The 16,206-nt window shown below is 38.2% G+C and overlaps 1 non-coding gene across 1 annotated transcript; it reads left to right on the forward strand.

Moving 5' to 3' along the window:
• Positions 1-294: 294 nt before the first annotated feature.
• On the forward strand, positions 295-403 carry LOC120107289. The gene has a single exon (XR_005509159.1). It is a non-coding gene; the product is annotated as a small nucleolar RNA R71 (small nucleolar RNA).
• Positions 404-16,206: the final 15,803 nt, after the last annotated feature.

Genomic DNA, 16,206 nt, shown 5'->3' on the forward strand with positions numbered 1-16,206 from the left:
CTAAGCTCAATTTCTTCTACCTTCCTAGTGAGGGCTGCCATTTTAGCATGAAGATCATCCTCAGTTCTAAGGTTGTAAAGGCCTCCCTGTACAGAGCTAGTAGGCTTAGGCAAAGACTTATTGTTTCTATCCCCGTTATCCCAAAGTTGGGCAGTCTCAGCAAGGGAATCCAAATACTCCCATGCCTCATCAGGTTGTTTTTCTAAAAATCTACCATTGCACAAGGTCTCTACAAATTGTTTCAACTGTGGAGATAAACCTTCATAAAAGAAGCTAATGGTTCTCCAAGTTTCGAATCCGTGATGAGGGCATGAGAGAAGAAGGTCTTTAAATCTTTTCCAACATTCATAAAATGTTTCATTATCTTTTTGTTGGAAATTGCTGATATGTCTTTTCAAAAAGTTAGTCCTTTGTGTGGAGAAGAACTTCTTTAAAAATTCTCTCTGCATATCTTGCCAATTTCTTATTGATCTAGGTCGCAAAGAGTTTAGCCATGTTTTGGCCTTATCCTTTAGAGAGAAAGGAAACAATGTCAACTTGAGGACATCCTCGGTGACATTTGGCACTCTAAATGTAATGCTCAGTTCTTCAAAATCCTTTAAATGAAGATACGGACTCTCGGACTCTAACCCGTGGAACTTGGGCAGCAATTGGATTACCCCGGGTTTGATGTCAAAATGTCCTACATTATCAGGAAAAATTATGCATGAAGGCTGACTAGTCCTAGCCGGTTGTAGGTATTGTCTTAGAGTCATAACATGGGGTTCTCGTTCTCGATTGTGGTGACTCCCCGCATCTTCATTTAAATCAGCCATCTCACAAGGTGTGAGATACTGCGAAGGAATTTCAGGGGTATGTCCTAAGGGATGATCTAAAGTTGTACGACTTAATCGACCGGTGTCGTCCCTATTCCACTTTAGCATGCAAAATATTTTCCTCTTTTTTTTTCTTTTTCTTTTTTTTAAAAAAATAAAAGAAAATAAAAAATAAATATAAGTACCAACTAAAGTTACCCTAAAACGATATCCTAAAACAAAAATTTTATTCACAATCAAACATGCAACAAAACATTACACCTCAATTTCTAATATTTTTCTTAAATTTCTAGACAGCTCCTAACTGGTTTGAAGAGGACACCTAAGCCTCCAATCCGGTCTAATGAACCGAGTTGACCAGGTAAGCTCCCAGGTAAGTGGAGGGGTCACGATGCGTTCGCAAAGGTCCCACTTAAAACCCACTTGCCTCGAACAGATGAACTGTCTCCCTTATAGGGACAAAGCTTGCCTAGACATCAACTAAGCCACAGAGCGAAATTGGTGCAACTTTCGGTGGTCTTCGTCCTATTGAGCTCGAATGTCCTTAGGGGCCAACGTCTAGTTGATTTTAGTTAAGCTTGGGACATTTATGCACTGGGGTGATTTTTGGGCTAAGGACGAGTGATGAAATCCCGACCTTATCTTTTTAAATGGGTTCAGCCCTTAGAATATTTTATGCTGATGCCTTATACTATATGCAACAATCAAGATATTTTTTTTAATATTTTATGACATGACATTAAATTTCATTGAATAGGTGATCAAGCAAATTATTTATTTATTTTTTTTTAAATTTTATGAGTTATAGTTTGAAATTTGAATTCTGAAATTTGAAATTTGAAATTTGAAATTTTAGGTTTTCCCTTTTTTTTTATTTTTGAATAATCACCCTTGATCTGTTCTTAAGGTTTCTTTTCTTCAATTTTTAATTAGCAACAAGGGTTAATGAGATATAATAACAATATAATTCTGATTCTAAAAAATAAATGCAGAAAATTCAAAACAGAAATCAGCAAGACTTTATATTAATCTAATGGTCTTAAAAGTCTCAGAATGTCAATCAGACCGTTCAGATTATTCAACAATGTGTCGTGCACTAGCTGACCTAATTTGAGTCAAATCCGACGGCTAATTTCTATGATATCAGAGTTTGATGCAAACTATGCAGGGAATTAAAAATAGTAGTAAAGATGCAATTTTTTTTTTTTCAAAAGAAAAATACTAACTACTAAGGTAAAAAATTAAATCTAAAATTATGCTAATAACTCAGCCGTTCCCCGGCAACGGCGCCAAAAACTTGGTGCAAAAAATAAAACTGCTCTCCCAAGTGCAGGAGAATCGCACAAGTAGTATACTCGGAAGTCCGAGGTCGATTCCTCAGGGAACGAAATATGGATTAGTAGCGTAATTTTAGATTAATTAATTCAATAAACTTGTGGATTAAGATGATGTTTTGCAAATAGAAAATAAATCAGTAAATAGAGAATCGAAGTTTGGATAGATTAAGATGGTGTAGGGATCCAGAATCTCCTTTGATAATATCAAATTCATGCGATAAATTCTATGATTCTTTTGTTTTCTTTAAGAATTATAGGCAGATAAAATTTAATTATGGAGTATGTTCTTGATAACACGAATTCTCTTTCTAAGTATTCAACGTGCCTTATAACGTCAACGATGAATCAAATAATCGAAGAAGACATGTATCAATAAGCATAATCATAAAAGAATTTTCAATATATAAGAATCATGACATAATCAAAAAATAAATCGTATAAAGCAAAGGATTAGAATTTACATCATAAACTCGGTACATCAAAGAATCTTCCTTCACCCATCACCTAGGACTTTAGCCTTCCATTAAAAACATTATCGCAAAAACTTGGTGCAAAAAATAAAACTGCTCTCCCAAGTGCAGGAGAATCGCACAAGTAGTATACTCGGAAGTCCGAGGTCGATTCCTCAGGGAACGAAATATGGATTATTAGCGTAATTTTAGATTAATTAATTCAATAAACTTGTGGATTAAGATGATGTTTTGCAAATAGAAAATAAATCAGTAAATAGAGAATCGAAGTTTGGATAGATTAAGATGGTGTAGGGATCCAGAATCTCCTTTGATAATATCAAATTCATGCGATAAATTCTATGATTCTTTTGTTTTCTTTAAGAATTATAGGCAGATAAAATTTAATTATGGAGTATGTTCTTGATAACACGAATTCTCTTTCTAAGTATTCAACGTGCCTTATAACGTCAACGATGAATCAAATAATCGAGGAAGACATGTATCAATAAGCATAATCATAAAAGAATTTTCAATATATAAGAATCATGACATAATCAAAAAATAAATCGTATAAAGCAAAGGATTAGAATTTACATCATAAACTCGGTACATCAAAGAATCTTCCTTCACCCATCACCTAGGACTTTAGCCTTCCATTAAAAACATTATCCTCCCTCTCATCACTCTTTTTTTTTTTCTTTTTCTTTTTGGAAACAGGGCATACCCTGTTTCCTTCTTCTCTTTTCCTTCAACCGCAACAGCCCCCGCCTCCTCTGTTCTTCCTCCTCCTCTCTGCTTTCGTGAGAGCAGCTTCTTATAACAGCCGAGATGCTCATGAGCGTTGGAAAGGAGGAGGATGCGGATGGCTGGGCGGTGATCGCGGCTGCTGCGGCGCTTCACGGGATCGGGCGTTGATCGCGGAAGGTGGGATGAACTGACGCTGGCCCAGAAGCATGGGATCTCGGTCTCGGGCGGAAGAAGAGGAGGCAGACGGCTGGGAGATCATGGGCTTGCGGTCGTCGCGATGCTTCACGGCTGGCTGGGATGGATGGGATGAGTCGTAGATCTGGAAGACGCCCGGAAAGGAGTTGATTGCGGACGGCTAGAGCGGCTGTGAGGCGGGATCACATGCTGAAAAAATGGACTCGGAATCTTTGAAACGGTGAGGGAGGCGGATGCTTGGGAGGTGATCGCGGCTGCTGTTCACGGGCTCGGGCGGACGCTGTGGATACGGGATGATGGATCTTGGACGGACGCTGGGAGAAGGAAGCTGGGAGGCGCCTTAAACGGGCGGAAGAGGCGGGCGGACGATGAAGGGAGTTGATCGCGGGTGCTTCGCCGACGCTAGGAGACGCGTGAGGCGGATGAAATTTGGGTGAGCGGAAATAGGGGATGCACGCGTGAGATGCTTGCGAGATGATGGGCTCGACTAGGCCATGGCGAGATCGGGTGCGTACAGCTTGGGCTATGCATCTTCCTGAACCAAATCTGTATCAAATATGCATTTTATTTCTGATTTACGATAACCTATACGAAACAAAAGTATAATATTAACTCGACGAAATTATCATCATCTGTTAACAATAAGACTAATTTAAGTGGTATGTAGATCGCACTTTTGTGCTCTCATCAACAACCCAAGTGGCTGCTCTGTCAGCCATCTGTCATCCATCACATTGATAGACCGACCATCACCTATACACTATCTGATCCAGAGGAGCACCACCGGGGTGCGGGCATAGATCTCCCTTTAGCAGAAAGAAATGTGTCACCCAGTCTGCAAGTCGAGGGCCCTCATCAAGGTACTCCAAATACTCTCAGGTTTAGGGAGGTACTTGGCTACATGTTTGACAACAAGGAGCTCTCACCCCACAAGCAATGAGTGAACTCCCAGTCCTCCACTACTAAGAGGTTGACAAACCACCTCCCAGGTCATCAGGTGAATTCTGCTTCTGCCCTCCCACCTACCCCAAATGAAGCTTCTTAACATCTGCTCCAAGATCTTCAGAGGTGCCATGGGCATAATAGCATTGGACAACAAAAATACCGAAATTGACCTGAGGACAGATTGTACCAAAGTAACTCTGTCCATCATAGAAAGAGCGCCTAACTACCAACCCTTAGCCTTTGCCCGATGCTCTATTCTATGTGGTGTAGTCCAACCTGTGAAGGCGAGCTTCTTAAACTGAATGCGCTTAATATCTCTATCTCCTCTTCGACCAGTGATAGGCACCCCCAAATATCTCAAAGTGCTCTCCTGCTCGCCCACACCTAGTAATTTCTTGATAGATGCTTTCAGTCATGGTTTGATCCTCGGACTGCAGCAGATAGCTAACTTGGCTAGGTTGACCTGTTGCCTAGAAGTTATGCAGTACTTTGCTAAGATCTTCTAATTCAGCTATGCAAACTGTCTCGTCGCTCTGGCCAAAAGCATTCAATCATCAGCAAAAATAAGGTGTAAAATCTGAACAAAAGTCAGCACAGGCCTATAGGCCTCCAGGGCCTGAGATACTAAAGCAACCTAAAGGGCTTTGGACAGGACATCTGCACAGATAATGAAGAGGAAGGGAGAGAGTGGGCATCCCTATCGAAGTCTGATAGAAGACTCGAAAAACTGTGTAAGCATACTGTTCACCAGGATGGCAAAGGAGGAAGTTTGAACACAGTCCATAGTCCATCTGATCCATATCTCGTGAAAACTGAAACTCTCTAGGGAGTGAGTCAAGAAGCACTAACTAATTCTGTTATAGACCATCTCCATATCGAGCTTGACACCCATCAAGCTTTTTCGGCACGAGACTCTCTAGAGTTCAAATATAAACTCCCGAGCAATGAGAATGTTGTCAGAGATACTAGGTCCCCCGATGAAGGCCCCTTGCTCAGGGCTAATGAGCTAGGGCAAGACACTCCTCAGCCTAGTCACCAAAATTTTTGTAGTGGCCCTGTACAAGGTAGTGCATAGACTGATCAAGCTATAGTGGCTCGGCTCCATGGCGTCCTACTTTTTGAGATTAGAGTAAAGGTCATGTTCCAAGCCCTGGGCACCATGGTCATCTTGAAAAATTGATGAATGGCCGCGGTCACCTCCTGCCTAATAATGAACCAATATATATTTTGAAGAAGACTGGAGAAAAACCATTCGACATCGGGGCCTTATCCTCGGCCCAAGGCCCAAAGAGCCTTCTGGACTTTTTTTGTTGAAATCATGCTGACTAGTATAGCATTCTCCTCTTTTGATACCCTCTCCATCGGTGTTGGCCCGAAAGGCGACCTACTACTACCAATTCAATCCGTCTATCTCGATCTAAAGAACTGCAGAAGCTTCACCCTGATAGTACTAGAGTCATCTGTCATCTGACCACTACTATCCCTGATGTTTATGATTTTGTTCCTTTGTCGATTGATGGAAGAATTTAGTATTCTGATCTCCCTCCATGATCCATTGTACCATCGATTTCTATCTCCTAAAGACCTCTTGCTGATGGAGAAGCGAGTGATGTATAACTAATTGTGCCCTGAGCTCCCCCTACTCTCCTTCAGATAGCCCCCACCCCACCACCCCTCTATGCTCTTCTAGAGATTGGAGGTTGGCAATGGAAGCTTTTGTTATGTGTAAGTTTACCTATGTTTTATGAAGAATAAGATTGTTTATAATTCTCTCCATGCGAATACAATTCCTTTTTTCTTGCATGGTTGGTTTGAGATTGTGGTGAAACTGTGGTGGTTTCAAATATGGACATGAACACCTTTCTTGAAAATTTTCTTAGGAATTATGAATTAAATCATGTCATGTATAAAATTTTTAGCTTTGTTTAAGAATGAGAATGCTTGATTTGATCTTGAGTTTTGGAATGCCAACGTCTGGCGCCATGGTAGGTTCTGGCGCTGCCGCTCCACGCGTAAAATACACCGCTCACCGGAGATGATGATGCTGGTTCTTATAAGTTCTCTGGACGGAGGACCTGCTCATGAGGCTAATAAACTAATGAACTCAACGTGGAGCCCTTCTTATTAAACGATCCGGGACTATGACTGACATGGTGCTTGTACGCCCCATAATTTTGTGCCTTGTGCCTGCTGGCTCCTACGTTCACCGGACGGTACCTGCACACCTTTGTTGTATACTTCCTCATCAGTCTCTCAGCTCCCGTCCTCCGCAAGGGAAGCGGTCACCTTGCATGCCAATAGATGGTGGAGATGCATCAGAATTGGCTTCTTAAATCTATCAGGCTTGGGGTCGGACAAGTCATACTGTTACGAACATCAGCCTGGATGCAAAGCTCCAGAACAGGAGCTGGGAGTTGCAGTAAGGAGAACATCTCATCATGAGATATGTCCATATATACCAGGGCGGTCCAAGAAATGGTAGCCCTCAATGAGCATGAATACATCTTCCTCCGCTGCATTAGTCCAGTCCAGTCATGCAGGCCTTTCATTGCAATAACTGGAAGAAAAAAAAAAACATTCCCCACTTTGATTCAGGAAAGAGTGCAACTCCTTTCATGCATAACTTGCTGATTTTGGTTATTTACCAACAGGCATAAGAAACAGTCACTCAGAAAACTGCCCAAACTCTGTAGGGAAGAACAGGTAAAAAACATATATAGTTATATACGTGATATGATAATATGCAGCAGAATATTGGTGATATTCAAAGTCAGTTGAGACTTCTCAGTCTGCCGACTCATAAAAGATGGAGAGGGCTACAATCAGATGAGCGCATTTTAGTCAGTTTCGCCTTATAACTGAAGATCGAATAAAGAATTGGGTGGGTTCCCCTCCAATATAATTTTTATATATAAAAAAATGTTGGTCAGAACCCCCAAGGTAGCTAGTACAAGAACTGCACTCTAATTGCTTGAGTTCTGAGTAGAGAAATTTTCATTGGTGTTGTCACACCCTTGACCCGAAATCGCAAGTTGGGGTCGTGATCGCCGCATATTCAATGAGAACTCTCTCCACATACATGCAAGGCATCTCATCATTATATTATAATAAGCAGCGGAATAAGTTTAAATAAGTAATGTTCAAACTTTAATTTAAATAACTAAAATCTAATTTTAATGTCTTACAGGACTAGCATTATTTAAATAGTTTTATATCAAACTCTAGCCAAATTCTGACCTAAACTAAATATGTCAAACTTTGCATTTGGTCACTCTTCTGATCATAATCTTGTACCAGCTTAATTCTCAGAATCTGAAAAAAAAAGAAAGGGACAATAAGGTCGACAGCCAAATAAGAAATGAATATCCTAACTAGATAATTCATGTAATAGCATAAGATCCAGTAGTAAAATACAAATTACAATAAATCAATATAAGGACATAATCATTTTCATTTCAAAACACAAATTTATATCTTTCAAATATTTATATACATAAATCTGATTCGAAACAAATCACATTCAACTCAAAAGTATTTAATTATGGCCACACTTCTATCCTATGGCTAGGTCAGAAATAGAACTGTGTTTATACCCTGTGGAGTGAGCTGCAATACTGCACTTATATCCTGTGGAGTGGGCTAGAATATCATATTTGTACCTTACAGCAGGGCTAGAAGCAAAATCAATGAGCTCGTCCCCAATTGCCAGGGTCCAATACATAGTTAGACTGAGGGTTCAAATCTAATACATGTTAAAGTTATTTTTACAAAATAACATATACATCATAATCCAATCAAAACATGCATATACAATGTAAGATCAATAAATAATATAACAATAATCCGAAAAATATTACTCCAAATTATATATCTATTTTTAATTAAATACACTCTCATAAAATTTATAAATCATATATAAATTGATTAACAATTTATTTGATATAAAAATAATACTATATAAATAAAAAATTTAGAAAAGGCAGATTATTACTTTGTGAGTAAAACCAAACTACAAGTCCAAATAATTTTGACAATCCATCCTAGAACTCAAGATTCAATTGAAAGTCAAGAGACTGAAATCTCCAATAAACACTGTGAGTTAAGACCATTGGAAGTCAAGAGAAGAAGGAGAAGGAACTAATGATGGTTCAATAGTGGTGATCAACAAAACTTGTCAGTAGGGTGTGGGGTCTTTAAATAGCCATGGGAGGTCAAATTTTCTAGCTCCGTAAGAAATTGGGATGGAGGACTCCGTCTCCTACTCCAAGTTGAACAAGATTCTATCTTTTATATTTCTATCTCCTGCCCTAATACCGACACTTTTGCTTTCAATAGGGCGTAAGAAACTAGCAATAACTACAAGCAAAACATGGCAAATAGTTCATAATATTGTAATAGAATAAGTAATTAATGACTAACTTTCGAATTTGCAAAATAACATAGAAAGTTTAGACAGTTCTCCATGTTAAAAATGGGTGGTGGTAGGGGAAGCAAAGCATCATTCTTTTGTCCCGACTAAAATGAAATTCAGAGGCTAATGGAAAGAGTTCGGAGAGGAAATATGTCCTCACCATCTTCTTTTATTTCTTCTCTTTTACGCTGAAACTGTATGAATCAGATCATCAATAAAAATTGTCCTGGTTGGCACCTTCAGTGTCTCTGAAATAATTTGAGAAGCACTAATCAGATTAATTCATGAAGTTTGACAATATTTATGGTCAAGTATGAAAGCATAACTAGGCCATGTCATCTAGGTCATGAAGCAAAACCACCTCTAAACTAGCAAGTCCTCAGCATATCAACACAACCGTAGAAAAAAGAGGGGGAGGAGAGAAAGAGATGAAGAGAAGAAAAAGATCCTTCCTTGTTACATTAGGAAATAGCTATAGCCCACCTTTTATAAGGAGAAGGTGGCTATCGCATACAGTTACAACGGCTATAGTATCAGGTCATATACAATCACGTCACTAGCTAAGCTAATGTACAGCTAAGCTAACATCCTTCCTCAAACTCAAGATGGGAGTGAAGATGTCATCTTGAGTTTGCGAACCAAATCACGATGATACCCTGGTGGATGTGCCTTTGTAAAGATATCAGCAAGCTGATCCGCAAAAGTAACATATATCAACTGAAGAGTACTTTGCTTGATATGATGCCGAATAAAGTGACAATCTATCTCAATATGCTTCGTTCGCTCATGAAACACATCGTTACGAGCAATCTGCATGGCACTTACATTATCACAACAAAAAGAAAAACTGCTAGTCAAAGAAACACCCATATCATGCAGTAGCCATTGAAGCCACAAGAACTCAGAGGTAGTATTTGCCGGTGCACGATACTCAGCCTCTGTACTGGAGCGAGAGATAATTATTTGCTTCTTGCTTTTCCAAGAGATAAGAGATGACCAGAGCAAGAAACAATAGCCTGTGGTAGAACGGCGATCAGCATCAGAATAGGCCTATATATCTAAAGTAGAGTAGGCTGAGAAATGAAGACCGTGAAACAATATACCTTAACGTACTGAAGAATACGTAGGACTGCTGCATAGTGCGTAGAGCGTGGAGCATGCATAAACTGACATTTTTATGCAGTCACCTTGGTTAATATAATATTGATTAATATACGTAGGCTGAGAAATAGCCATTTCCAAGTGCCAAAGTGCCAATCTTTGATTAATATAATATTGGCTTTCCCTCCACAAATTTTCACCAAAATGTTACTTGAACATGTGTAGGATATGAATGCTTATAAAGGTATCTAAAAAACTCTACATAAGCAATGTGGGACTAAAACCCCTCTCAAACATTACAAACTACATAACGATAGCTAAGAAGTCTCATGTTGGTCAACAAATTGCCTTAACACCGTATCCCCTTGGCTAGTCACTATGCCCAACATATCTTGTTAGCTCTCATCCAAATGAAACTTGAATTGTGTGACAAATCATAGGATTTCACTGTCATCCACTAAAAAGATTTTGCATGGGGAACCTGTTTTTGGGACTACGATCACCTATTAGGCTAAAATTGGTTTGTTTACCAAGGGTAGTCACTTGTCCTTGGGGAACCTGTAGGCTATGTCCCGATGGTTCACTTTGCTATGCTGGCTATGCATCAACAGCAGCACCACCACCACCAAACCTGCCGGTCTAAGAATAATTGGGCAATGGTTGATTTTTTTTTTCTTTTCTTCCTAGGCCAGCATCTTAATAGTTACCCGGGTCCCTCCTGGCGTGCTAGAAGACTTGTTGGGCTTTTTTGTAGATATAAGAGTGCAGTAGGTTAATTGGCTAAATAAATGCTCGGGCATGCCACCGATCCTCACCGGAAAGGCGATGCAGAAACTGTGTATTCTATCACCTTAAACCTTCAGAGACTTTTACCACTAGGATGCTGCCCACTCGTAGAAAGCGACGATAATAGATTAGGTAATGAACTAAGAATTCAATCTAAACATAAACTTCACTAGAAAATAAGGATAAAAATTTCATTGAAAATCCCACTTTCACAGTTACAATCTAATATTTATACATCCCTTTCTATAACTGCTAGGATAGACGGTCCATTTCTATTCTAACAGATGCCCCTATATATCATTTCATGCTCCCATCACTTTACTCTCTATTGCTCACAATCTTTATCTTCGTTACCAATTATCAATTGTTCCTTTTCATCGGAATACTTTGTTCTTTTCTGACTTGTTCTTATCCGACTAGGGGTATTTTGTCTTCTTTAATTGTAATCAAATCTTTTTGGGGATTGTTTCATATCCTATCACTTGATCGATGCTCGGCCGGCAAGCATGGTATTTTTCCATGCTCGGTCTGCATTCTGGCACTTCATAACTGCATTCTGGCACTTCATGCTCGGTCTGCATTCTGGCACTTCATGCTCAATCTATCATTTTATATGTGAATTATGCTCGATCTCCTCAGTATTTGGTTTGTGCTCGGTGTATACTCTGATGCTCGATCCATGCTCAATCTGCCACATGGTGCCTAGCCTCTGCTTGGTACACCTTCTATGCTTGTCCCTTGGGCTCCCACTTTTCATACTACGGACAAGATCTTTAAATACGTGGCAGTTCACATCCTTTCTTGAATTCATCACTTCTTGGCTTTTCTTTGTTGACGTCACAAAATTTGTATATGGCCGGTCCATATCTCTTGATTATTAGCCTAGATATATATGGTGTAAGCAGAATCAGAATTTCTCTTAGAGTCTTTATTTGATATATGATTAATAGTCTTTAATTTTGAAAGATGATAATCTAGCTAGCGACTAGTTCTTTTACTACATCATCTAAAAAAGATTTACCTAGTTTGGCATCTGGATCCATCTCATGGACTGTGAACATGGGAGGGATATTTTTAGCCGAGGATGCTGTTTTACTGGATTAGATAACTTTATTTGTTCAACTTCGGCCGTTTTGTCACTGCAAATATGTTTAGGACTGATTTTTCTCTCTCTTCATTCTTTCTAACAAATAATTTTTATTCTCTCTATTTGTTTTCATTTAGATTAAATAGTTAAATTGGTAAAGTTTTATTGTTCATATAATTGTTTGAAATTTTCAACCTTAACATCTTCACTGAGATTTTTGAAAATAATTTTAAAGGACTAGCTTTAACTCTTCCACTATCTGCGTAGTTTTAAAGGGTGGATAGATTGACTCCACTTCCACCCTTAGAGCGGTCTTCCAAGTATTAGGAAACCTTTTTATCATCATCACTTATTTTTATCGGGACAAATTTTCAAGCATAGACTCAAGAACAGTTAAAGAAAAATGTTTCTTTCCTCTTGTCTTCTTTGATTGTATCACATTCCCCATATATCTTTTCTTTTCCTTATAATGTTTGAAAAATCATTTCCTTTTATCCTCATTTTTTTTTTATTCGAGAGGATCATTAGACTCAATATCGACCACTTTGGCCACTATGAATATGGCTGATAAAGTCTAGGGGCAAGATCTACCATATCAGGAAGCCGAGATGAGCCAAATTTCTGGAGGCTATGACTTAGTCATACGACGCCCAATTAAGATGATCTCTTTTTTTTTTAAATCGGATAATATTTTGAGCTTTACGATGTGACGCCATTTCCTAGTTGTGTCCGAAAAAATCATACTTAAATTCCATCATTTGGATCTTGTAACGAGTCGGTCAAACCAAAAATCTCATTTTCAAAAAAGATTTTAACCTAACGTATCTCCTAATTGAAGAAGAATTAGATAAAACGACAGAAGACAAAGTTACTGTAACAGTCGAGATCTACCTCATGTAGAAGTTTAGCTCTTATAAGTTTATTTTTATTAATCATGTTTATTTTAGGAAAGTGAATCTTATTAAAACTAGGAGAGAAATTCGATCTAAATTGTATAAAAATAGATCTCACCATTATAAATAGTGATTATGTATCTTGGTTTTTTGTTACCAATGAAAGAAAAGGTGATGTAATTTCGACTTTCGCAATTTTTTTTACCTTCTTCTAATGTTTTTAAAGATTTGAGTTGAGCAGATTGAGAAATTCTTCTTTTTGCCCAATCGGATCATCTTCAGAATGAAAATTCCCTTTGAAAAGTCCTTTACCAATTTAAGTTTCTTCTATTAGTATTTGACATTTATTTCAAAATCTATGATAGATGATTTAAAGCTATCTACATAAATAATATAAGCAATATTTGTTGGCTTAGCTTAAACCTTTTGTTAGATATAAAAGAAGAAGAGACTTGGGCATCTATAAATATTCTTTTGTTAGACAAGAAATATATTTCAACATGCTTTTCCGGGGGTTAAGGATTTTTTTTATATTTCAGTTTCCTATATTTTCTCAGGCTCAACTTCTTGAAATAAAATCCATCTTTTTGGAAATGTAATTTCCTCCTATTTATGTTGCTTTGGGATAATAAATTTGTTCCTAGTATTGGCTTAAAAATTGTTGTATGTGCGTGTGTATACAAAGAAAGAGAGGGAGAGGGGTAGACTAGGTGTGAGGACCCGTGCGGGCGCGTGTTTAGTCCTACATCGGTTATTCGCTTGGTAGATCTTGGGTACTTATACAGGATCAAAGAACCCAAACAATAACTTCTGGCTAGCCATTTTGGGTGAGATACTAGGTTGTTACAAATGGTATCAGAGCGGACCCGACCCATAACTTATGTGGACTAGGGAACACTGCAGCACAGATCCATTGGGGTTGACCACGGACCGATCGTGGTGTTTGTGATTAGATTTGAATGAATTTGAACCCTTAGCCTGACGAGGACGTCAGGGCTTGAACAAGAGGAGTATGTGAGGACCCGTGCGGGCGTGTGTTTAGTCCTACATCAGTTATTCGCTGGGTAGATCTTGGGTACTTATACAGGATCAAGGAACCCAAACAATACCTTTCGGCTAGCCATTTTGGATGAGGTCCTGGGTTGTTACACTAGGCTACACTCGAGTGTAGCCCCATTCGACTAATGTGCATTCTGAAGCCTGAAAATTAGCTATTAAAAGCAGCCCCCCACAGCTACATCCAAAACATTAAAAATAAAAAGTGGTATTACATTAATAGAATAGGATAGAATTCATGCCTTTTCCTCCTCTCTTCGATATAACACTCATGTCTTAGGCCTTGTTTGGGAAGGCTTTTGAAGGGCCAAAAAGCACTTTTTGGCCCTCCAAAAGTACTTTTGAATGAAAAAGAGTGTTTGATAAAAAGTTCGAAAAACTGTTTTAGCTTTTCCAAAAAGCTGAAAACAGCTTTTTGAGAGAAGCTCTATTTTGGAGCTTTTCGAAAAGTTGTTTTCAGCTTTGTCAAGAAGCTGTTTTTTGATCAAAATACCCCCATTTAAAACTTTTTTCCTCCCAAAATGCCCCATCCCGCTGCCTCTTCCTCTTCCACCCATCCCCTCCTCTCCCTCTCCCTGCCGCCGCCCGCGACGCCCTCCCCCTCTTCTCCCTCCTCCTCTGCTGCTCTGTATCCCACACCACCGCCGCCGATGCCCTCCGCCTTTTCTTCCTCCTCCTCTATCGTTCCCTCTCCTCTGTTGCTACCCCCAATGCCCTCCTCCTCTGCCGCTCCCTCCTCTGCCGCTCCCTCTCCCCCGCCGCCTCCCCCGACGCCCTCTTCCTCTGCTGCTCCCTCTCCCCCGCCGCCACCCTCGATACCCTTCACCTCTTCTCCCTCCCCCGACCGCCTCTCCCTCTCCCCCGAAGCTTCTCCCTCCGACTTCGCCGCCTATCCTCCCGTCGTCGCGCCCGCCGGGAGCTTGATCGCCCCTTCCATGACCGCGCGGGAGAAGTGAGATAAGGGAGGAAGTAGGGAGAGGAGAAGAGCTTCGGGAAGGAGGAAGAAGAAAAAAGAAGAGAAGGAAAAGAAAAGAAAAAGAAGAAAAGAAAAATAAAGAAAAGAAAAAAAGAAGAAAAGGAAATGAAAAAAAATAGAGAAGATAAAATAAATAAATAAATAAAAATAAATATTAGTAATTGTTTTAACCAATTTTATCATCTGATAGAAAATTTGTTAGAGAGATAAATGGTCATCAGAAGAATAAAAATTAATTTACGCTAATAATTAAAATATTTTATACCTTTATTATTGTATTATACTATAAATATTATATTATATTATATTATTGTACATTAATATGTTATGTTAAATAATTTAATATTATGTTATATTATGAGAAATTAATTTATACTAATAATTATAATATTTTATATCTTTATTATTGTATTATACTATAAATATAATATTATATTACATTATATCATAATATATTAATATGTTATATTAAATAATTTAATATTATGTTATATTATGGAAAATTAATTTACGCTTATAATTATAATATTTTATATCTTTATTATTGTATTATACTATAAATATAATATTATATTACATTATATCATAATACATTGATATGTTATATTAAATAATTAAATATTATATTAAATTATTATCCTATAGTATATAATGTTATAGTACTATATTATAATATATTATATTACATTAAGATAATATTATATTATATCATATATTTATGTATTAATACATATTATATTTTATTGTGCTCTGTTGCATAATTCTTTGTAATGTCTTTTATGGTCATTTTGTTATACAAAAATACTTTCTCAGTTTGTTTACCAAATATATGTTAAAGTGCCACAGCACTTTAGAAATATAGTTATCAACAGCAAACATCTTTTTATAAAAGCTCTACTTCCGACAGTTCTACTTTCAAAAGCTCCACTGTCAACAGCTCCCCCAAACAGGGCTTTAATGGTATGAAAAATGAAGCACCGTGACGCACGTGCCCATCCCTCAGAACATCTCTCTCTGCCCCGCCCTAGCCTAGATTTTTTAAAAAATTCAATAAAATTTTTGTTTATTTTCACAGACTAGGTATATATCACCGGGGGTTAGTATTTACTCCTATCAAATTAGTGTTTATTTTTGAGCACTTGGTATTTACTTCCTCCAAATTTTCTATTTATCCTACTCAATTGTTGTTTACTATGACACATCCTCACCTGATCGATAGTGGCCAGATTTTTTTATTTATTTTTATGATTTTTGTAATTATTTGCACAGTCTAAGTGTTTATCATTTTGGGGTTAGTATTTATCTTGAATCCCAATGAATAGGCACGAGCATGGATGGTGTGTCCTGTTGGAGTAAAAATGGATCGCGTCGAAACACGTGAACGCATCACCAGCATGTGACTGAA

Source organism: Phoenix dactylifera, unplaced genomic scaffold, assembly GCF_009389715.1.
Source record: "Phoenix dactylifera cultivar Barhee BC4 unplaced genomic scaffold, palm_55x_up_171113_PBpolish2nd_filt_p 000818F, whole genome shotgun sequence".
NCBI classification, from domain to species: domain Eukaryota; kingdom Viridiplantae; phylum Streptophyta; class Magnoliopsida; order Arecales; family Arecaceae; genus Phoenix; species Phoenix dactylifera.